The 24260-nt window shown below is 42.9% G+C and overlaps 1 long non-coding RNA gene across 1 annotated transcript in view; it reads left to right on the top strand.

The window, feature by feature from the left end:
- Nucleotides 1–8961, top strand: part of LOC120373105 — a 33994-nt gene extending 25033 nt beyond the window's left edge. Inside the window, exon 3 of the long non-coding RNA XR_005585382.1 lies at nt 8628–8961. This is a non-coding gene — a long non-coding RNA (uncharacterized LOC120373105). The remainder of the gene's footprint in view (nt 1–8627) is intronic.
- Nucleotides 8962–24260: the final 15299 nt, after the last annotated feature.

The following is a 24260-nucleotide window of genomic DNA, read 5'->3' as shown; positions in this document are numbered from 1 at the left end:
CTCCCTGGGAGGCAGGCAGGTGGTTTGGCAAGCCCAGAGAAGGGGGAGAACCAGAGAGGTAGGCAAGGCTCAGGGGAAAAGCAGGGAAGCATGGGGTAGGTCAAACCTTGGTTGGGCCACTGAGCCGGGACCCAGAGCACAAGGCAGGACTGGGCCCCCTAGCAGCTGCTGCTGAAGTGACACCACTGGGGCAGCATGCAGGAACACTGCCTGAGCCCCTTTGTCACGAGGGATTTTGATACCCTGGAATTGGGGAACACGTATGATGACCTGGCCAGAGGGCCAAGTCATGAGGAGGAGGCTGCAGTTTCTGGAGAGAGAAGGGTCCACAGAACGAGAGGACGATGGGAGAGACACCACTAGAGGAGGGTGCAATGCCTGGCCCGCACTAATCCCCAGAGCGACCAGCAGGGGGTGCCACCTGAGATGAGTGGAATCTGTGACACTCAACAAAATAATTTTGCAGAAAACTTTCCTTTTTATGAAATTTTCTATTTTTTACTGGAATAAAAAACAAAAGTAACCCCTCAGCCCCATTTTTCCTGCAGTACCAGAACATTCTGTGAATGTTTTGGGGAAGGAAAAAAACAATTTTTTTAATTGCTTTCTGGATTTTCCACAGCAAACAAATATCACTTTCCAACCAGCCCTCTGTATCAGAAAACATGTTGGTTTGGTTCTACTAGTGCACAAGACCTGAACTGTGTCCATTAAAGTGAAGGAAGAGATTTAAAAGGCTCAAATGCACAGGACCAGTGAAAAGCAAAATATGGCCAATTAGCACAAGATGTTCATTCCATTTTAGATAGTTAAATATTGAGATTAAATGTTATGAACTATTAAATAAAATTAAAACCAAAATTAACCGGAACGCATTTCATGCATCCCCCTTTTTATTATTGATGTTCACAAAGGGATCGGCCTCTCCACTTGACACAGAGAGATGGAAATATCCCTCAGCATTTGGGGCCTGAATCAGTTGGTGATCTGCTCTCTCAACTCCCACTGAGATCAGAGACAGCTGAGAGAACTCAGCACTTTGCAGCATGGGACCCTGTGGAGTGTCAATCACCGAGCTTGAAACAGCTGGTGATGCATTACAACCGATAACCATCATCCTAATGTTTCAAATGGCAGCACCTTTTTTAGAGCAGCTTTAAAAAAAAAAATCACCCTCCACATGTTCGTTAATTATTCTCGCCTAAAAATACATCACTTGCCCTGGAGACCAAGAGGAGATTTAAGTTACAGATTTTTAAAGAAGACAAGATATTTTTATGTGAAGAAAAATTCATAAATATATGGAAATTAACAAGCTCTCAGAAAAGGTTCTCTAATTTTAAATGAAGATGATGGTTATGCATCACCAGCTGTTTATAATGCACTGATTGAAGATCTAATTGACAAAGGATAATTGCTTATTCTTCCTAATATATGGTGAAATGCATTTTTCTTACTCAGCACATAGTGCTGATGAAGGGCCTTGTGATGGAAGGCAAAACATTTATGACAGACTCCATTTTGTTTTGAAACTAATGGATGAAGATTCTTCAGCAGGAGTAGGTCAGTTGTCACCATCATTTTGGGTTTTAATATAGTAAATTTTGTGGAGAATCATACTCAATTATGAAGCAAATATGTGACAGTGGTAATGGCTGGTTGTCCATAACTATGTGGCATAGTTTAGATGAGTTGCAGTATTATGACAGAATCAGCAAATCATTCTTAGTACAGGATCTGGACTCAAGAGAAGATGGACATTTTCTTTTTCTTCCTTCAAAAAAAATGTAAAATAAATGAGAATAGGATTTGAACCAAAAATGGCTCTTTGAAATTCTTGGGACTAGAGTATTCTCTATAGCTAGGGAATTAATTAATGCTGAAAGGCTGATTTTAAAACAGCTAAGTGTGAGCAACAAGAATATTAATTGTTGATCACTAAAATTAAAAGTCCAGCAGGTATTAATTAAAGATGGTTGATAGCTATGGAGAAGGATCATCAAAGAATGAGTTACCAAATCTTGACGACTGCTACAGGGTTTTGTTTCTTTGATGATTAGCACCTTTTCAAAGGCAGTGTGAAAAATGGGTTTTGAAAGCCAAACATCCTAACTGAGCCTGGGGGGAGGGGAGATTTTTTTCCAAAGCTCTCATGCTCCTTAAGCCACTATGTGCTTTTGAAAACCTCCTTCTAGTAGTTTTGGGGCTTGGCTTGAAGCTGCTAAGCACCTCTCGTGTAATGCCGAGTGCCCTCAAGTCCAGTGGATTTCATAGATTCAGGCCCAAGAGAAGTGAGATGTCACAATCCCCTATAATTATTATTTGTATTGCCTCACACGGGCACCAGTCAGGGTTGGAAACACATGGTGCTAAGCACTGTACAAACACACCAGTAGACAGGGTCTTTACCCTGACAAGTTTAATACTTTGGAACTTGTGCAAATTCTCCACATTATGTGAAATATTTTCACTGAGAGAAAATGTTCCAGTAATCTTCTGGGGACTATTACAACTGCCTCTGCCTCCATGGACACTTGCTGCAGAAAGGGCCTGAGCCGAAGCCCACTGAAGTCAATGGAAAGAGTGCCGTTGACTTCCGAGTGCTTTGGCTCAGGCTGCAAATACTCCACAGTGATATCTGACTCTCTGCCTTGTCAGACTTCCCAAGATTTCAGTCTGTGAGAAACTTTTGAAAAGATAGCTAACTATTTTCTGTTTGCTTTTTGCCTTGAGTAGAAAGATGTTCTGCCCAATCCCTTTTTAACTCTGGTTACAGTGAATAATGAGTCAAAACAAGCAGATAAGTAGCTAAATGTGTCTGGATTCTCTTTTAACTGCCTCTCTTGAAAATAAGCTGTAGCACGTTTAGTGGACTTAAAATAATTAAAGCTTATTCAGTACATTTTTCTGCTGTTCATTCCTTTCGTGTACCTCGACAGCACTTCTAATAGTTTGAAAGTAACTATGGGCATTTCTTATCATTAAAATTTGTTGTGGTGAGCAATAGCATTCCTAGTGTGTCCTTTAGAGGAAAAAGCAAAAACAAATCTCTTGAGTAAACTTGCATCCGAAAGAAGAGTAATAAGAACTTTCAAGTAAAATAAGATTAAAGATTATGTAAGCGTGCAAATTAAAAGTGGCCTTTTGCAAGAGCTGAGAAACTAGCTTCCATTGAATTCAAGGGGATATGTGAGCACTCCCACTATGAAAGAGGACAACGTTGTTTCACTGTTTTAAGAAGCCTCTATAAGCTAGCTAACCTGTACCATCAGGAAGGATTATAAAGAATTGAGGTGTGTGGATAGCTAACTGCTTGAAAGGAAGATCTAAAGATGGTGGAATATCCCTCCTGGAAAGTTCCACTGAATTCCCCAAGATACACATTTATTTTGAAGTTCCAGTATTCACAGCCAAGGCAAAGCTTTCCATTGATTGATGGGCTTTCCTGAGCTTTCTAATTTAGGTTGGGAGTGACAACTATGGCCATACCTATATAGCCATACCAAAATTTGTGCTCATTTCTTCAGTGAGGACCCACTCCACTTATACTGAATAGTGTTTTTCAGCTAGCTGGCGATGTAAAGATACACAAGGTTGGTCAGTCTGAGGAATCTGGCCCTTAGTAGTAGTTAGTTATTATAATGCTTATCAGGTACTATTAAGTGTGCTGTAATAGAGTTCGCATTTTACTATGGCATCTTGTTTTTCAATGTCATTACAGTATTCTGCTTTGAACCTTTGTTACGTGCAAACTGAAAACTGCAGATCAGAGAGGTCCTATTGTATATTTCAGGGCTCTGGCAATGATGCCTGACTAAGACAGCAGCCAAGCACGGCAGTACTGCTGAGTGCACCTGACACAGTAGACATAGATTTTATTGCAGCACACGGCAAGGTACACACACCACCCTGCCATTTCCATTTGTCCCACTAGTGGTGTTTTCCACAGGCCCTAGTGGTACCTCAAAGAAACTCTCTTCTTCGTAACTCATTGCCTTGGGCTACAAATCTGGACCAAACATAACAGAAAAGAGAAAATCAGGACAGTAGAAGATGGAAAATCATCACTACAACCACAATCATTCTCTCAAAGAGCTCAGGTTCATCCGTCAGTGCAGTTAGATGGGGCAGAGGCTCTGGTGTGGTATTACTGAGGTTCTGTCCCATAAAATGATACAATAGACCCGAAGGATGTTACATTTACCTACCTCTCCGGGGTGCTGTCAGGCTCGGTTAAGCTTGTTTGTAAAGGTAAAATGTTTTGTGATCCGTGGGTGACAGGTGCTATAGAAAGTCTGTGCTGCTGCCCTTTGCTTCAGATGGAAGGACTTGCACTAGCATTGTGTCAGTCACTACTAGTGGAGATTTAACACCCTTGCCACCCACTAATGTCTCTTTGCACTTCTGGAGCAATGGAAAAGAACCTTAAACCAGCCCTAAATGGTCAGCTGAGGATCGCTTTGTTGACTTCAGTGGGGTTACTGCAATGTAACAGGGTAGAGGTTCGCCCTTGCTGGCCAGACAACAATTAAAGCTGAGGGTCTGCCAGTGTAACCCAAACACCAGGTCACCAGTAGCAGCAGTGCCCGGAGTGCAGGTTGGCAGTGGCAGATAGCATCACCAACCCCTGCTCCATCTGGGAGCCCACAGCCTGCTGGTGCAGAGCAGAAAGTGCATAGTTCTGCCCAGGGAAGGGGCCTGACCAAGCCACCCGAGCAATAGCCAGGAGGGTTCTTGTGGAACCCCAGCTGCACTCTAATCACTCAAGTAGGGAGATGGCAAACACACTGGCACCTTCCCACCACTCGGTGTAAATCTGACTTGGGGCATAGCAACCCTACTGGCATAAGCAAGAACTCAGCCCTTGCTATGTAGCAGAACAGTGATACTGTACCATTCTACATAAGGTGCCAGTTACCCAAGGGCCTCTATATCGAGGGTTATGTGCACAAGCAAATTGCAGATTAACAAAACATTCCTTGCCTGCTTCTGCAGAAGTGACAATGACTTGGAGCAAGGCTGGAGTGTGAGCATGAGTGGTCAGTTAGTGAGCCTGCAGAGGAGATACTCAGGAACCCAAGTGCAAGAGAGAAGAGGGAGGAGTTAGTGATACAGGAGAGAGAGCCTCACTATGAAACAACATGATCTTCACTATGTCTGAATGAGACCATGGCCAGACATGAAGATGAGGTGGTGCTTCCCCAGCTTATAACTTGTATCCCAGTGGTTACAGCACTCACCTAGGATTTGAACTCAGGTCTCCCATGCCCCTTCTTCCCCTCTGGCAGAGCAGGGAGAATCAAACCTGCATCTCCCACATCCCAGCTGAGTGCTCTAACCACTGGGCTAAACGTTATAAAGGAGGTGCCTCCTCCTCCAGCTATTTTGTGTGGACAGAGGCAGGGACCTAATTCATTCCCACAAACAACACTGTAGGCATCTAAGCTGCCTGACTCTGAGAGTGGAGAGTACGCCCCCCTCTTGGCCGCATGTCCCATTGGCTAGTTTAGGCGACTCCCTCCCTAGCGCAGTGGTTTTTGTGGATCACATTCTAAGGTGCCTGTCTCTCTCCATTAATTGTACAGGGAGCCTTAGGGGGAACTCAGGCTTTCTGGACCCCTGTGATTTATCTAAGTGATTTATCTAAGTGCCTAAAAGTTAGGTGCAGTGATGCTCAGTATTGTGACATCCTCTATCCCTTTGTGGATTCCACCCTGTGTGAATGGGTCTGGGCCTATTCTCACTCACACCATGTGGGAGAAAAGAAATAACTACACTGAGGTCAACAGAGTAACAGGTGTAGAATGAGACCTATAATTGGCACCACAACCTCAGCTGGTGTAAACTGATGGATCTCCACTGAGATCTAAAGAACTATGCCAATTTATCCCAGTTGAGGATCTAACCCTGGAACTTGGTCCCTGGCAAAAGTCAACTGCACTTTGTTATGCTGCCCTGGAGTTAAAGGCATCAGATCAAATGAGTAAAGAGAAATATGAGAGAAAACAAAGATGTCTGTGCTAAAGATACAAACTACATAATTATATCTGACCCAGTTGTTTATTCCTTTAAAGAGGGAGGTAACTGAACTTGAGATCATTAAGGGCCTAGCACAGGAAGACCAAATGACCTCTGAAATGTTTGATCTGAATAGATAGTAATAAGTTAGGGTTCATTGCAGTTTTTAATTTCATGCATCTAATTGTCCTGTGTTTGGGGATAATCACTTTTCCATCAAAGACACACACACAACTGGGAAACAGAGATGTGAAAGATAATCAGCTTTCCCTGAAAATCAAGCCGAGGAGGACAGCAAAAGCAAAAAAGAATATCAGAAAGTTAACCCAGGAGAGCACAATGACAGCATGTGCGGTAATAAACCACTGCCTGACTCAAGTTTGCAGCAACCAGAAGAGAGATCCATGTAGCTCTGCAGTATCTCAGGGCTACCGTGCAATCTTTGTACAGGCTGGGGCCAGGGGAGGCTCTAAGCATTTTGCCACCCCAAGCACGGCAGGCAGGCTGCCTTTGGCGGCTTGCCTGCGGAGGGTCCACTGGTTCCACGGCTTCGGCGGACCTCCCACAGGCACGCCTGCGGGAGGTCCGCCAAAGCCGCGGGACCAGTGGACTCTCCACAGGCAAGCCATCGAAGGCAGCCTGCTTGCCGCCCTCACAGTGACCGGCAGAGCGCCCCCAGTGGCTTGCCGCCCCAAGCACACGCTTGGCGTGCTGATGCCTGGAGCCGCCCCTGGCTGGGGCTCCTCATTGTAGCACACTGTCAGCCCCACCTCCCTCTCACCACCAGCTGGACAGGAAGCAGCAGTGGTTGCTTGGGCCAGAGCTGAACGTGGAGTGAGAGAAAGGACATTTTTGTGACTAAGGCACTGGACTGGGACTCAGGAAATCTGGATTTGGTTCTAAGCTCTTTGGTACAGGAATTGTCTCTCACTAGGCATTTGTAAAGTGCCTCACACAATTGGGACCCTGATCTTGGGTGGGGCATTTTGCTACCACAAATAGTGTCCTTTGGTGCAGGTGTGAGCATGGCTGACCCTGTCAATGAAAGAGAAATTTGCAGCTTACTTTTTGCTATGGGCCCTCTCCATCTGGTGTGGAGTAATTTGGAATGATTGCTTTATCTTTAGATTCATGGCAACATGTTCTGTGAATGTTCAGTAAATCTTTGAAAATCAAACAGTGCTGCTTAGCTGGGATTGGTCAGATAAATTACATGGTATCCTTTCTATTCCCTGATCTGATGTATGTACAAGCAGTGCCAGTGCAAACACTTGAGTGCTTGTTTAAAATTTGTTAATTCTCATGCCAGGAAAAATTGATTTCTTCAATATTCATGGAAAGCAGAGGGTTCTGAGCAAGGCTGAAGTGAATTCAGCTGAAATGGGAGAGGACCAGTTGTGTGTAATTATTTTGCAGTATTTATCTAGCTTTCATTCTGACACTAAGTCAATATTTGTAGCAATTCATTCTCTTTACTGAGAATCCTGTTGGGTTCCCCATGAGCATAGTGCTCTCTTAGGCCAACGCTTACTAGACTACATCATCCAGATCATCAGGCTTCTTAGACAGCTTTTGCTGTAATTTAGGTTTCTTCCCAAGCAATTACATCCTTCTTCACTCTTTGCTGACTGCTAATTCAATTTGTGCATGCTGTTAATTTTGGAGTGTAGTTTACATTTTTATCCAAGTTTTAAAATGGTTAGAAGTGCTGCTGCTTCTTAATCTGTCCATGCGTCTGACTCTTTTGGAAAGAACATTTTGAATCTTTCATCCCTCCCTGCTATCTTGATGGATCAATTTCCCTAGGATTTTTTTTCACTAGATATCACTAGAGATGTTGAAAATGAACAGGAATCCTCTCTGAAGTCATTGCCATACACAAGGGATAAAGGGTGCCTCCTGCAGGGTGCTGTGCAGCCTTGACTCCCATGGGAACTGGACACAGTGCAGGAGGCACTCAGCACCTTGCAGCATTAAGTCCCAAATCAGGATATGTTAAGTAAGTTGTCCTACACTCAGCAGCAAGCAATTCTCAAGCTTCCAGCCCAGTCCAACTAAAAAGGGTCACTGCCATCTTGACAATGGACAGCCACAAAACCTGTTCTTTAGCAGCCCCATTTAAAGTACCAGTTTAAACACGGTAGTAACGAAGGGCAGTAATGAGTGGTAATAATGAAGGGCAGAATAGTGTGGGGGTACTGCATACTCTAGAAACACATCAGGCCTGATTCACCATTGCTCTGTACCTTGTGCCATCATTTACACTAGTGCAAAGCAGGTGCAACACTACTGTTCTGGTATTGTTGGGCACTCACTTTGCATTGGTATATTATTTGGATATGGTAACTTCTAGAGGGCCCATCTGATATCAGGCCCCGTTGTGTTAGACCCTGTTCAAATGCATAGTGATAGACAATCCTTGCCCCAAACACTTTACAATCTAAATAGACAGGACAGACAAAAGGAGGGAGGGAGGGAGAGGAAATGGAGGCTCAGAGAGGGAAATTGGCTTGCCCAAGATTACCCAGGAGGTTAGTAGAAGGGTGGTGAATAGACTCTATATCTCCTGCCCTAACCGCTGGATTGTTTTTCTTCTAACCAATTTGTAGAACGACTGAATTTGGCCCAGTGGCCTCAAGCAAGTGGATGCAGAGGGGACTCAGAACTGTGCAGTATCTGACTGTTTCATAATGGACAGCTCCACCCATGGTATTCGTTTTTATTCAATATATCCAATGTAAGTGGTATTCAGGCAGGCTGGAGAATGTATGATGACAATACATGGGTGGATTTGGCAGCTGGTCAAAGGGAGCGAGCAGCCATTGTAAAAATGAAAGAATATGAATCTCTGCCCCCAAAAATCTCTCCCTTTAGTGAACACTGGTCTAAAATTGTTTTTCATTCTGGGAATGTAATTTTGATTCTAAGAACATTTCTACTGGAGGCAACAATAAAAATTGCTGGTGGTTTGGTGAAGCACCTGATCACAGAGAATACAATTGTTACTGTAAGGGTTTCAACAACAAGGTAAAATCTTGGGGGTTTTCTTTCTGTAGCCTTTGCTGTTAACTATAGGATATTTAGGCAGCTTGTGTTGAATGATTCCATAGGCTCTATTAGCCAGTGTGGAATAAACATTATCATCATGTGTACACTGCGTTGGGACAGTGTATATGTCATGACTCCTAGATCTCAAACCCTGATCTGCAGGGTTCCTGGGCGTCATCTCGATCCAACCTCCACTTGATTCTTATTGGCATGTGTTAGGATCAGGCTAGCTGAAACCCAGCTCACATAGACTGCTCCACCCAGGGGCCCCAATTGGTGAATTCTGGAGTTCCCGACTGGCTTGCTCCCCCTACTTAAGCCAGAAGGAGAAACGGGAAGTTGTTTGTATAACTAGGCTCCACCGTTCTTTGGACTGCTTATCCAGCACTACTGTCTCCTGAGCTCCCTGTCTCCTGATTCTTGGTATCTGACTCTCCTTGGTATCCTGACCTCAGCTCTTGGCCTCCTGATTCTGAGTTCTGGCTGCTGTGGCCTGGACAGCATAGGGAAAAAGCAACTATACAGTACTACGTGCCATTTTAAAACTAAAAATTGAATAAAATTCAAGGACATTTTGAACTGAAATTGTCTCAAACTCAAAAGATTTCATTTTCAAAATGTCCAAAAAAAGTTTTGATTTCTTAAAAAAAAAAAAAAAAAATCCACCTTTTTTAGTTTTTTCCAACAACTAAGTGAAACTGACAAAATTTTTAAAATGTTCTGGTGTCCCTGAATCTGCATTGTTTTGCCAAAAAAAAAAAAAAAAAGTTAATGTGAAAAATTTCACCCAGCCTCAACCTTCCCATAACCATCATCTTGTTTCTCCTTTAGGGCTCTCTCACAGCTTCCCAATGTCTGCTACTAAAACGGCAGGGCCTAGCAGTTGTCAGCACCTCTCTGCTGAGCCAGTTCCTGTCTGAATTAAAATGCTGCATGCTCTTGTGTGCAGTGGCTGCTGGGAGCTGTAACCAAACCAATTTCGAATTGGGAACCTGAGGCGATATTTAAATTTTGGCTTGTACAGTGTTTCATAGCAGTCCAGCTATTCCTATTAGTAATTCACTTAAAAGCCCAGTTGTGGTTTGTTTTCTTTGCTAAATGTTCATGTAATTCCAGTCAACGCTAGAACAACAGACTCTCCTTTTAATCCAGTGTCTATGCATTATGGCTTATGATTCCTATTTCTCATGTAATGTTAAGATTTACACTTTAACATCTCTCTTGCTGTTAAGATCAGAAATGTAAGGCTGTTTTCAGCCTCAGTCATTGCCTTGCTTGGTTTGTCTAATAGATCTTTGAGTGATGCTTTAGACTACATGGTTGTAGCAAGATCCCGAGTTTGCTGCTCTTAAGCACAGTGCTCTGAAATACATCAGTGACTCGAGGTCAGAGAAAACAGCTGGTAAATGGCTAGCAGCATTCCAGTTGAGGAAGTGAGGCTACACAGCCTGCAGAGAGTATTTATCGGACTACAGGGAAGCTGACTTGCCTGCTAAGCAGTTGTGGTTGTTGTTTATTATTCAGATGTTCTTGAAAAAGAGTAAGTATATACGGTACTGATTGCTAGAAAGGAACCGCTTCCTACCCCATTGATCGTACCCTCTCCCTTAACTACTGCTCTCCTGACAGCTAGGATATATTGTTTTAAGTTTTTCCCAGAGCAAAATACATTGCTGTGCAGCAGAAGTCCCCGTCATTAACTGTACAGTGCCAGAAATTTGACTTGCATGTATCACTCATACAGGCCTCTTAAAAATGGAATGAAGTTTTTTGGGCACTGGGGTGAGGTTTCTGATACGAACCTTCTTGAGCAGTAACGGGGACCATACGTCTTCATTACAATGTAGAACCACAGTCTGTGCAGATGTGACCTTGAAGAACCTGGATGTCATGGTCTGATATCCACCTTCCTTTGAAAACATACATTGGTGTGAGGGCCGTTTCCCTGTACTTGGATGAGCTGCTGAGCATTTCAGTCATGAGCTTGCCATCTACCCAGAGCCCCGCTAGCAGCATTTGCTGGCCTGCCTAGGAAACTGTGGCTCACCTGCAGTCAGCACTGAATGTACCTGATCACTTACTGAGAGAACTAAGGAAACCAACATGTATTAATGTGCCATCTCTGCTATCCCTTTCCTGGCTCTAGGAGGAGTCCTAGTATTGCCAACCCCAAATGCTCAAAAATCACGAGTAAGGCCCAAACCAGTCAGATTTTAAAAAATCTTAGGACATTTGGAGTTATTTTCATTCGCCTTCTGGTTTGGGGGCCTTTAGGATATACTCAGTTTATGTTTTCAGGCTTTTCTCTGCCAGCATGAAGGCTAGAAATATACTATTGGTTTTTTTAAAACTCTGATTCTCAAATCTCATAACTCCAGGAGATAGGGCTTTAAGAAATACAGTAAATATAGTAGGACCTACAATAAAGTTGCAAGAGTTGGCAACCCTGTGATTACCTGAGAGATAAGGCACTGCTTTCAGTTGAGTAAGGGTATCGGACTCTGGCCCAGTGTTGGTAAAACAGGCCACTATAAAGTCAAATGCAAGCAAAGATAACTTTTTCTTTTTCTTGTCTATTTCGTGTCCTGCATTCCGAGAGAGCCTCATTTCTGTGCTTAAGGTTAAGCCATAAAATTCACATATAGATCAAAAGTTTTGAGTTCTTCAGATCTGGGGTTTTGATCTACTCTCCTCCAGTTTTAAAAAAAAATCCATATTACAAAGAATGCAGCAGAAGTCTGAATTCTTCCACTTCCATGTCTGAGAGAATGAGACAATGTGGCTGTGCACCAGTGACTTCAGCTTCCCTATTCACGATGATGGACAAGTTCCATTTCCTCTAATGGAAATTGGTTCTCACACCTGGAAAACTGCTTTCAGCTAACAGCTAGAGTAACAAAAGTGTGGGAGGAAGAAAAATCTTTTAAAATGTTTTCCCCCAAGCCAGTGAATGCTGAATTTCCCTGGGTTGACAGATGTGAAATAAGCAACATGACTAACTACTGGAAGGCACTCAGGTACAACAGTGATGACTGCAGTATAAGAACCTATAGTATGAAACTTTCCCCAAAGTCCTAACCAGAGCATCAAACTCCAACAGTAATCAGTGAAGATGAGATTCTAGATACCTTGAGTGTTATCCCTCTAACCATATTCACTGGTACTTAGTTTCTGTGGCATACACGTGATTGCTAGTCAGCAATACTCAAATTAGGTTGTAAACACCCTGATTATATTTCACAGCATAGAAATAATTTCCAGGTAGATTAAAGGACTGATTTTAAGTGCATTGAAGTCAATGGACCACTGATTCCAGTAGCTTTGGCTTGAACCCTGGAAGGAAAAGGAGATAGAAAGATACCTTAACCCTAATTTATATTTTTAATAGGAATTTAAAAAAATATATTTTTAGTGACCACTCAGCCACACTACATTCAGTTTGCAATCTCTTCTCATTTATTTTCTGCTTCGTAGAATAACTCTGTTGGAAACCTCTCACTGCATACACCCAAAGAAAATCACATCATCCATTTTGTTATTTTGATTGACATGTCAAATAATAAGAATTCCTCCTAGCCAGTGCTGTAAATGGCTTTGATAAATATAGAAAGCACAGTGCTTACAAATATTCTGAAATCTAGCAGCCTTGCCTCAACTCCAGAACTAACATTAGCCAACCAGAAAATTGATGCCTCATGTCAAAAGAATAGATGTTTAAAATACCACCTCCTTCTCTTAAATCCCAGCCCTCTCCACGCATGCACTCCCCTCCAAGTCAGTGGAAAGTACATAGTGTCAGAGAAAAAGGTCCTGCAAACACCTCCTACTCAGCTCTCTCTTCCATAAAAGAAAAGGATTGGGGAAGTCAAGTTCAAGTTCCTTCTAGGATAAATTATTCCTTTGAGGCCTGAACCAAAGTCCATTGAAGTGAAGGGAAAGGCTCCCATTCAGAGACAAGAGCCTGCAGAAATAAATAAGCCATGTACTGTGTTCTGAACAGCAACAAATTCTGTCTCTTTTGAACTGACTGGGGAAGCAAATACTGGTTGAAGATACTCCACCAAGAATACCCTGCCTCCTTGGAGACATGAGGAGAGAGGCAATCCCGGAGATATTAAGCTATTATCACTATATTGACAAATAATAAGAAAAAGCAAAGCAAGCCCAACAAATCTACCTCTTGGATGAAAAGCAAGCACTGGATATAAACTTAGGCCATCAGCGCTTCTACTAGCTAACGTTCATCCAGTCACACTTACGGCAGGTCTACACTAAAAGCACTGCATCGGCGCAGCTGCGCTGCTGTAGCACATCTGGTGAAGACACTCTATGCCGACAGGAGAGTGCTCTCTCATCGGCATAATTACTCTGCCTCCGCGAGACATAGCGCTGGTGTGGACAGCGCTTAGGTCATTGTAACTTGCGTCACTCAGAGGAGTCTCTTTTTCACACTCCCAAGCAATGTAAGTTAGAGCTACTTAAGCAGTAGTATAGACCTGCCCTCTAGCAAAGATTTGCACACATCCTACACTTTAAAGTTTACACACTGCAAGTAGCCCAAATAAAGTAAATGAGACTATTTACAGTGCCTAAAGCCAAATACACATAAGTCATTGCAGGCTCTGGGCCCTGGAACATTTCAAAGGTTACAAAATGCAAACTAGTATATTTCCATCTGTCATACTGTACAATATCTGTTGTGTAACTAGGAATTACAGGATATGCATGGTCATAAACAGTGGTTAAGGATTTCTAAACAATCCTCAATAAACCCCAGAAAAGGAAAACTGGTGCTTTGTAGATACAGAAAATGCCTGCCTTAGCTGAATCAATTAGCATTTCTTGCTGCTGAGTACTAGGGATTTCTTCTGTGGTCCCTCTTGTATTGATAACACTCAATACTTCAACACATCTGTAAATAAACATTAACAATTCATCTGATAGCCACCTTTTAAACTGCCTACCACACATGGCTGACATATCATCTTGACAATCTTCCTCCTCCTTTATTGCAGCACTTTGTGAACACACTCACCGCAACTTGATTGACTGGAAGTTCTCTTCGATGATAATTTTTTCACAGAATTTGCCTTTAATTAAGAATCCATGTAGCCATCTGGAAAATTCAGAGTTGCCTTTTTTTTTTAATTTGGGGTTTATTAAGGTTGAAGTGGCTCGTATAAAGATCCTCTTAATATGCAGTTGCTATCAAATCAGTTGACGATAACCTGGCCACACCCACAATTTTTCTTTTACTAGAATAGACCTGATGATTAATGAGACAATGCCTTGTGCATGATGTTGTCCTAGAGGGTTTTTGTTTGTTTGTTGTGTGTGGTGTTTGCAATTGACAGTGAATAGCTGTTACGACACTAGAGTTAGGCATTTGAGTTGCAATTTTGACCTGAATGTTAGGAAGGATAGCCAGAATTAGCAATAGACTTTAAAAAAGGACAATTCAACACATTCAGTTGAAATGCTTTTCATTTGACATTGTAGGAATGACAATAGCCATGGTGTGACAATTTAAAATGGGGGAGGGGGAATTATGGAGCTACTCAGCTTGGTCCTGATCCATATTCCAGTGAAGTCAGTAGAAGGGTTTCCATTGACTCCAATGGACTTTTGATCAAGCCCTTCAAAAAAGGGATGTGAACACATTTTAATGTATATTCCCTAAAGGAAGCCCATTTTAAGGGCACAGTCTGCATGCCATGCATAGTGACTGATTAATTGTGGTAGATGTCACACTCAAACTAGTGTATTTAATTACCATATACATTTGTGGCCTAACCACCCCAGCTGCTTTCTAGTACCAGGTGCAGAAGAAGCTGAATCAAATTTAAGCAAATGATACCTTCCACCTTCAGGGCTTCAGTGGAAATGCTCTGAGTGATTCTGTAGCTGTGGCATTTGCTGTGAAACTAAGCATTGCCCTGGAATCATGCTTCCAATTTTTAGCTTTAATTAAAGGGTAAAATTGACAGGTACATTCCAGCTGCACTGCACCTCTCTGACCAAGCATGCATCCATATATCCATCTGAACACTGCTGTTTTGGATGGCTGGAGAGGCACGAAACAGCCAGAGTGTACCAGTGAATCTGTCCTTATATTCCTAGAGCTCATTGCTGCAAAGATTGTCTTCCAAACAAATGTAACTAGTGCAGTCATGTCCCCAGAAGTCTGCACACAGCCTGAAACAATAGCTGTCATTTCAACTGAGTGTTAGCTCCCGAGCCTAATGATGACTCAGGAAGTCATCCCTTATTAGGACAGTATTTAAGCACATTCTTCCAGTGAAGCACATTCTTTAGTGATGTCCTGAATAGGGATGGATTCAAGCATGTACTCGAGTTCTTTCCTGAACAGCAGAAACATCCAGCTATTGTACTTATCCCACATTCACAAATTGCCACCCACTTGTGTCAGGATGCCAAAAGCCCCAATTGCCCTGTACTCAGCCTGAAAAAAACTCTTAGTTTCTTCTCCATGAACATTTCCACCAGACACTTCTGCATTTGCTGCAGAGGGGGAACCAAATCTCCAGCATGTTGAAAATAAAAAATTTAGGGGCAGAATGAAATAAATTAAATTAAATGCTAAATCACATAACACAAGCAGTGCTAGTGTGATTATGATTCATATTTAATTCAATAAAACCTTCAGATATTTAATTTATCTCTAGTCTGCTGTGCTAGAGTCCTGCATCATCCAAGGATTTTGACATAGGATATAGGTCAAGCTTGCTGAACAGTACAGTGCTGTAAATGTGATACATAAGAATGGCCATACTGGGTCAGACCAATGGTCCATCTAGCACAGAATCCTGCCTTCCACCAGTGGTCAGTGCCAGGTGCTTCAGAGAGAATGAATAGAACAGAAAATCATTGAGTGATCCACCAGCTTCTGGCAAACAGAGGGTAGGGATACTGAGACCATGGGGTTGCATCCCTAACCATCTTGGCTAATAGCCATTGATGGACCTAGCCTCCATCCCTCTGGCTGCAGTTGTATCCCAAGAAGTATTTGCATCAAAGTGTTCTTTCTGATCACATAAAATCATAAGAAGGAACCACAGTGCCTATAAATTCACTGATTCTCCTGTTTTGCACCTTGTGTTATCACATCAGTGCAAATGGGTGTAAAACAACCTCCAACCAAATTGGGAAGGTTAGAGTCTCAGTCCACCGGAGCTTCAGCCACTTATAAGTCCCTTTCTCACTGAACTAGTGGTACAAGGAGGGCTTAACGCTGCCTAAAGGCAGCAGTAATGAATTCCCCTGATAAGGGAATCCTCCCCAGACAGAGGCCTGAAGAATCCCAGGCATAAGGGCATTCTGAGAATGGCAAAGCCAGGATGGAAGCTGGGAGGATGTATGAGGGTGACAGGAGGACGCAGCAGCTTATGGGGCTGGACTGGAGGAAGACTCCCTCGCTGGTAATTTATCAGGAGAACAATTCTCTAATTAGCCTCCATCTCTGCCCAAAGTCACACTGAGTGACTGCCAGGGGAATAGTGATGTAGTTCATCGCTTTCACAAACTCCCTACAGTTTCCCCTCCTCTCCCTTCTTCCTTAACCTCCTTTCCTTTAGTAGCTCACTCTTGGGTATGTATCTTACTTTCTATATATAAATCTTTTGACACGACCCCTTGCTCTATCCCTTCGAATCATCTGCCCCCCCCACCCCCATACACACGCTCCCTCTGGCGCCTTTTCTGCAGTGATTAAGACTTCCAGGATATCTCCATTCTGATGAAAGTTTCCTTCAGTCCCACTTGCCTCTCCTATTATTGTCTTGTTTCTCTTCTTCCTTATGTCTCCTAGCTCCTCAGGCGTGCAGGCTACACCTGCTGCCTCAAACTCCTCTCATCCAATTCCCTCTCAGATCCCTCTCCAACCTGTTCTGCTGTTGCCAAGGTCACCGTTAACCCCTCCTAGACAAGTCTAAGGGCCTCATCGCTATACTTTGCCTCCTCAGTCTATGTGCCACTTACCCACTAATGAATCCCAGCTCAATGTCACACTGGTACCTATTGGTATTTTATTTTTTTTACAATACTTACATTTTTCACAGTTCCATAATAGGTGGGCTATTTTTTACATGCACAGTAAAACACTAGCTAATAAAATCACTACACTTGGGGCTCTCTTTCACCTCCCATTTACCTTCTGATCAGGGAATTGTAGCATATTTTGGATCTGACTCCGGAAAGCACAGTTCAATTGGCAAAGCAAACATTATGATGCGTAGGAAGGGACCTGAGGGAAAAAAAATAACACCAAGACAGCTGAGATGAAAACTACCGCATAGAAAGTAATGTCCCCAAAGGCTAAACTATTGAAAGACTTTGAGGAAACAGATGCCCTTCATTTCATATGCACTGCTTTACACTTGATGTGCCATGGCTCCATTGCTCATGGAACTTAACAGAAGATTATATATTATACCAAGCAGAATGTGAGACCGTAGTTGTTATTGCTATGTGAACCTAGCCCTTTTGCAGTGATGAAGGTATGATTTACATATCACGGTGCAATGAATTTAAATTCAAAGTTATAATAGAACTGTCTGTTTCCTGGGCCAGTAGCAAGCAAGGCGTAAAGAAAAGTTAACTCTGAGGGAGGTGCTGAAGCAAATTACTGCATTAACTTCACCCTCTGGAGTTAGTGTTTAAACAGTAGTTTGCAGTAGTTTACTGACAAATGTTGTCTGTGACACAAAACCAGCACTCACTCAGGAACACATTGGACTAATCAAGATCCTGCACTGAACTGGGAGGAGCTGTGTCCTGTGCTACCAGATCTTTGCAGGGAAGCTTGTTTGTTGCCTACCCATACAACGATTGGTTCTAGCCGGATTATAGAGATGATGGGGAATATTTTCAGGAGATTTTTCAGGAATATTTTCCCTTTTGCATGCCACAAAACTTCTGCATGCATCTTTGCTCCTGACGAGGAATTGTGCAGTGTGTCAGGGTGTACAGCCCCCAAACTGGAAAAGAAGCAGTTAAAGAGCAAATTTGGAGACAGGCAGCTCCACCCTATCAGACCAGCAAAGCATGTGTAGGCTGGAAAAGGAGCTTAAAAGGCAGCAGAACAGCTCACTAGGAGGTAGACAGATAGTGGAGAGGAAAGGACTTACTCGCTGAGCCTTAGGTCTGATTAGAGTGACTTGGTCAAGGCCACAAAGGAAGGACTTGCGACTCCTTGAAGAGTTGAGACTTTATTTGAGTTCAGTTATTTAATGACCTGACTTTATCTGTTGGGAAGAGAGGAAGACTGGTGGAGGCAGCAGGATAGCACTTCAGGGTACAGGACTTAGCTGCCTACAACTAGGGTGACCAGATAGCAAGTGTAAAAAATTGGGACGGGGACAAGGGGTAATAGGTGCCTAAATAAGAAAAAGCCCCCAGAATATAAAATCCCTATAAAATCAGGACATCTGGTCACCCTACCTACAATTGGGCCCTGGACTGGAACCTGGTGGAGAGGCTGGGCCCAGGGTCCCTTACTAACATCAAGGGAGTGTTGAAGACAGAAGTCGATTCTGGGTGTGATGAATCTAGTTGAGGGAAGGCTCTGCAGATACAAGGGTCTGGACCACAAGATCCTGATTCAAGTGGAAGCCTGAAGTCACTTGTGTAACCCAGAGGATTACCCCATTGCTGGACTCTTTATATACCAGATACAAATGAGCGACCTGGCAAGAGGGCTGAGTCAAAGAAGGGACAGACCACTACAGGGCTATAGGCCATCAACAGAGGGTGCCAAGAAAAAGAGTGCCTGCCATGCCCCTCGACAACTAGTCAGTGCCAGCAGTGAGTAAACTCCTTCACATGCAGACACATCCGAGTGGTTGCCTCTCTGAGTGTCTGATCCATACAAATCAAATAGTTAGTCTAAGCATCTACATTTGTGCCTGCAGTTCATTGTGGCAGATCTAAAGATGTTTCATTAACTTTTAGGGGTACAAATTATCCCCACAAAAGGAGGTTAAGCCTCAGCCCCTTCCTCGTACCTACATACCTCTAACTGTCAATGTGCAGCCCATGAATTAACTTGATGAGCCATAAAAATTCCTTTTGGGGCTATTAAAATCGACCAGTTCAGTTAAAGATGTAAGTACCGTGCTGCCTTCATGCACATGGCTGTCTGCCTCATTTCTTTTATTGCACAGTGGCATAAGACAAGACTGAAAATGTCCATTCACATTAGCCTTAAATATGAAATATTCCTTCTGTGTAAATTGTCAGGCACCTAATGCTATTTTAACACATTTTTTCTTCTTGAATTCATATTACACCTATACCTGGCAAATACTTATTCTCTCAGTTATAAGAAACTTGAAGTGATCAAACATTACTTATGAGAACACAAGTTAGTCATTGGTCTTCTCCCTGTTTTCAAGTCTGAACTATACAAATGATTGATTTTTATCTATTTATATTTAAATCTCTGGATACTTCCTAGAATTGCATCTGATTCCAGGCAGCAAAAGGTATATTCTACTGCCTTGCCTGATGGAACTGATAAGGTAATCTTTTCATGCTATATCTTGGTTAAATTAGGATGGCCTGAGATGAGGAATTCCAAATGTGTATAAACTCTGTGGGCCAGGCTGCCCTGTTACTTTAAGGGCCAGGAGGCCTGAGGCAAGTCAGCTCTGTTCAATTAGTCCCACCATCCTACACCTGTAGGAGGTGTTGGACTTAAGAGAGAGACAGCCCTGCAGTTGGGGGGTGGGGCTGACTGGGGAAGACAGCAGACAAGCTCTTCCTAGGTAGGGCAAAAAACCTGACTCAGGCTAAAAATTGTCTGAAGTTTACAGCCTGCCAGAGGCCCTTGGCAGGAGGACAGACCTGACCGGGATTGTCAGGTTGATTGGAGCTAGTTAGGCAATAAGACGAGCCATTGCTGCTAGGGCCTACCTGCAAGGAAGGGGACTGAAGGCAGAGCTGACGAGTTTTTGGATGCTGTTTTTGGACTTGGATTAAGACTCTTATGCTAGAAGCGATGAAAATATAAATGAGACCTGGTCAGAGGTCCAAGTCACCACCCCAGGCCACAGGGGCCTGGAGAAAGAGAATGAGGTGGAGAGGCTGCAACACCAGGTTATACCATGAGGGGTGCTCTGGGATGGTGAGTTTTGTACACTCGGTAACATTGTTCCCTCTGGCCGTTATCTAGGTACCAGCTAATTCTTATGAAAACTATATCTCAATGAACACTTATGTCCCATCTATCTATTTCAGGTTTCTTTAAATGTATTTCAAAGGGTGATTACTAGCCTCGAACAGTAGTAACTCTTGAAATATAGCAAACTTTCTATTCGTAAATCTCAGACTTTGACATCGATCAGTAACTGCAAACATTTATTGCCACAATGTCATTCCAATCACACGGTTTAAAAAAATGTAACTAAGAAAGGCTTACCAGAAAAGGAATGGCTGACTCTCTAAAATGTGGAGCATTCCTTTGTTTTAAGGAATTCTTTAATTTAGTTTCCTTTATTGATACAAGCTATGCATTCCTAAGCAGTTCAGTTGCATAATTGTAGCTAGAGCTATTGGCAAGGTTAGAAACAACTTAAGTTCAAGGTTACCACGAAAGTGATCAGGCTATTGAAATCTGAAAGTACTATAGGTAAGTAGGCCAAATAACATCTTATCGTAGGACTGTTAAATAAAAGTGTATTAAGTAAAGCAATTAGGATGAGGTTCAAGCCACTGTGCAATTTCACCCTGTGCAGTAAATAGATGAAGAGTACTCTAAGTGTGTTATCTTATATAAATCTGTTATGCTAAAGGTCTGAAGAGTTGGCTTTCAATTCCTATCGGACAATTACCTTGTCTCTCTGCTGACTCTCCATCACAAACAGGGATAAATCTCAGGGACTCTGTACTGATGTGCAAAGCCCTCCAGGGAACTGCCCTGTGTTAATACTCGAACGATACAACTGCTGACCAATAGGGGAGACATGTGAGTGTGAGAGACAAAACTTACACAGAAGGCCGGCTCAGGCCTGGTCTACACTAGGAAATTAGGTTGGTGTAACTACGTCTCTCAGGGGTGTGAAAAATCCACGCCCCTGTGCGACACAGATAAACTGACCTAACCCCCAGCATAGACAGCAGTAGGTCGACAGGAGAATTCTCCCATTGACCTAACTACTGCCTCTCGGGGAGGTGGAGTATCCACGCCGGTGGGAGAATCCCTCCCATTGGCGTAGGTCAGTGTTTCTCAAACTGTCGTCGCCGCTTGTGTAGGGAAAGCCGCACAGCCCGGCAGGAGCTCGCAGCCCCACTGCCCAGAGTGCTGGCAGCATGGTGAGCTGAGGCTGTGGGGGTTGGGGGACAGCAGGGGAGGGGCCGGGGGCTAGTCTGCCTGACTGGGAGCTCCAGGGCCGGGCAGGACGGTCCCACGGGCCAGGTGTGGCCTGCGGGCTGTAGTTTGCCCTCTTCTGACCTAAGGTCTTGTACTAGCTTTCAAATGCTAGTTAATTCTGGGGAAGTTTTTCAAAGGCCCAAATGGCAGTTGGGCACTTAACTGCCATTGACAGTGAACTGGAAGCTGGATTTCTAATGCCCATTTGTGGCACTTGTCCATGCATAAAGTCAAACAGACATTTTTGAGGGTTGTACTTTCTAGGTTTTTCTACAATGTTCTTAGTATATTAAGGTTACAATCAATGTAGGAATAGAGTTGCTTTGAAAACAGGGAAAATGTCTTAAAAAAAATCCTGCATTTTTAAATTAAAAATTGAATTTTTAATTTAACTGATTTAATTTAATTTTAGTTAACTTCCTTAACTGATTTTTAAGGGAGGAAATCATGAAAAATTATTGTAATTTCTCTGGATTCCCACCCCCATTTCAACTTTTTGCTAAAATTTGATGTATATGTGTTTGCAGGATTGGGGCCTTAGATTGCAAGATCTTTGGGGCAAGGATTGTTTCTTTAATATATTGAGAGACTTTTAGGGCCAGAAGAGAGACCATTAGATCATCAACTCCAGGGATCTCAAAGTCCCGGCCCGCGGGCCATCTGCGGCCGAAGAACCACCCCAATTCGGCCTGCAGAAACTTTTTTAAAAGTTCTTTCATCTAGCCCTCATGGCTGCTGGCCGAGGGGCGGGGGAAGGAGGGGAGCAGGCAGGAGAGACCCATGCAGCCAGGATGCCAGCTTTGTCTGCTGCAGGCACCGCCCCCCTCAGCTCCCATTGGCTGGGGAGAGGGACAGAGGTAGCATCACTAGTTGCTGGGCAGAGTCAGCCATGGAGGCACTATCATTAGTTGCCTGACAGAGTCAGCCATGGATGCAGTGTCACTAGTCGCCGGGCAGAGTCAGCCAGGGCGGCATGAGTGACATTATTGGCCTGCTAGGAGGCTTTGAGGACTTGCATTGGCCCTAAGGTAAACTGAATTTGAGACCCCTGATCTACTCTAACCTCCTGTATAACACAGGCCGGAGAATTTCACTTAGTAACTGGGCTCTGTGCAAGGGTAATTAAGTGTTTTTACCTCACCTGGCATATTGGAGCTCCAGTTTTGGTTGGGACCTCTAGACATTCCCATAATACCTCATTATTATTATTTCACCTCTACCCCGATATAACGCTGCCCTTGGGAGCCAAAAAAATCTAACCACATTATAGGTGAAACCGCGTTATATCGAACTTGCTTTGATCCGCCAGAGTGCACAGCCCGGCCCCCCACGGAGCACTGCTTTACTGCATTATATCCGAATCTGTGTTATATCGGGTCGTGTTATACTGGGGTAGAGGTGTAATAGTTATTTGTATCTACACATGCAAAAGTGTAGTAAATGTGTAAATTTTGCTAACTTTTTAAAGCGTTGTCAGTGTAAAGGCTCATAATATTTTCCAGTTCCCTCAATGAGATTTGCTTTGCTTTTTCCCATTGACTATATTAAGCAACATATGAGCTACTAGATTTTTTTTCCCCAAAGAGTTACTAGCCGAACAAACATTGCTGTGTCATAAAATGAATGATTAGACAGCTAGAGTAGTGGTGCTCTCACGATTAATCTTCCCTAAATATTTCATTTCTTCTCTTTGAATTATGAACCTCTTTTTATACAAATAGCATCAGAGTTTATAAATCATTCCTGTATGGCATAATTTTGATAAGAAAATGAAAAACACTGGGGAAAACTTAGGCCTTAACTAATGAACAACTTTGTCATCTACAGAAGAATCTATGCAATGTCAGATGAGTCATTTAAATAAGTTTGATAGTACATTTATTTTGACTAAGAGTGTTATCATATGAGTCCTGTGCTACTTCTGCAGTTGTTGGCTTAATGTAATAAAACATTTGCTTGGGATAGAACTGTTAGTCACAGTCAGTGAATATGTGCGAGATTAGCTGTTCTGCAGAATTTTAGTGCTACACGTATTTTGTAATTCATTGAGATAGTTGTCAATAAACATTTGCTTCAGAAGACTTGGGGGTCTGAGAAATCCTTAGGCGGACAAGATGCATGACTGCTGGGCTGCAATCAATATAAATTACAGTGTTAGTAAAGGATAAAACCACCTCTGTCCTTGTGCACTGGAATCTATTATGACCATCTACAAACCCAGATGCAAAACTATCTTGTGGAAATCAGAGTCTTTTATTTACAGTTCATTTGGGGGAAGTCTCAGTGAGACCTGTTTGTGCAATAACAGTAGAAAGATTTACAGAAAAGACCTTCTTGATAGGAACACTGATGTCTGGCAGTGGTGCTGGAACTAGAGGTGCTGTCGCACCCCCTGGCTTGAAGTAGTAATAACACCAAATACATGGCTCCATCATCAGCACCCCCACTCTAAAATTGTTCCAGCACACCAGATGTCTGGTTGCCATTTCTATAACATGTAATGTAATAAAAATGTGGATACATCACTGTCGCTAAAGGTACTCTCATTTACTAAATATCCAGTGGAAAAGATGACTTCGGTCTGCACTTGGAGTAAAATTCCTGATCTCCAATACAAGCAAGTTTCACAATACAATGCATCGTGTATATTTTTTCCTGATATCAGTGCCCGGCTGCAATAAGTTGATTGGCTTGAAAATGGAGTGCGTTAGGGCAATATTTTCGTACAGGTGCTTACAGAAAATTAGCATTATTTTTCTTCTTCCCCAGAGGTACTGAGTACCTGCAACTCCCCTTTACAATGTTT

This window comes from Mauremys reevesii, linkage group 10 (assembly GCF_016161935.1).
Source record: "Mauremys reevesii isolate NIE-2019 linkage group 10, ASM1616193v1, whole genome shotgun sequence".
Lineage (NCBI taxonomy): Eukaryota > Metazoa > Chordata > Testudines > Geoemydidae > Mauremys > Mauremys reevesii.
Note: the sequence above shows the minus strand (reverse complement) of the source record. Positions and strands in the feature narration are given on the sequence as shown.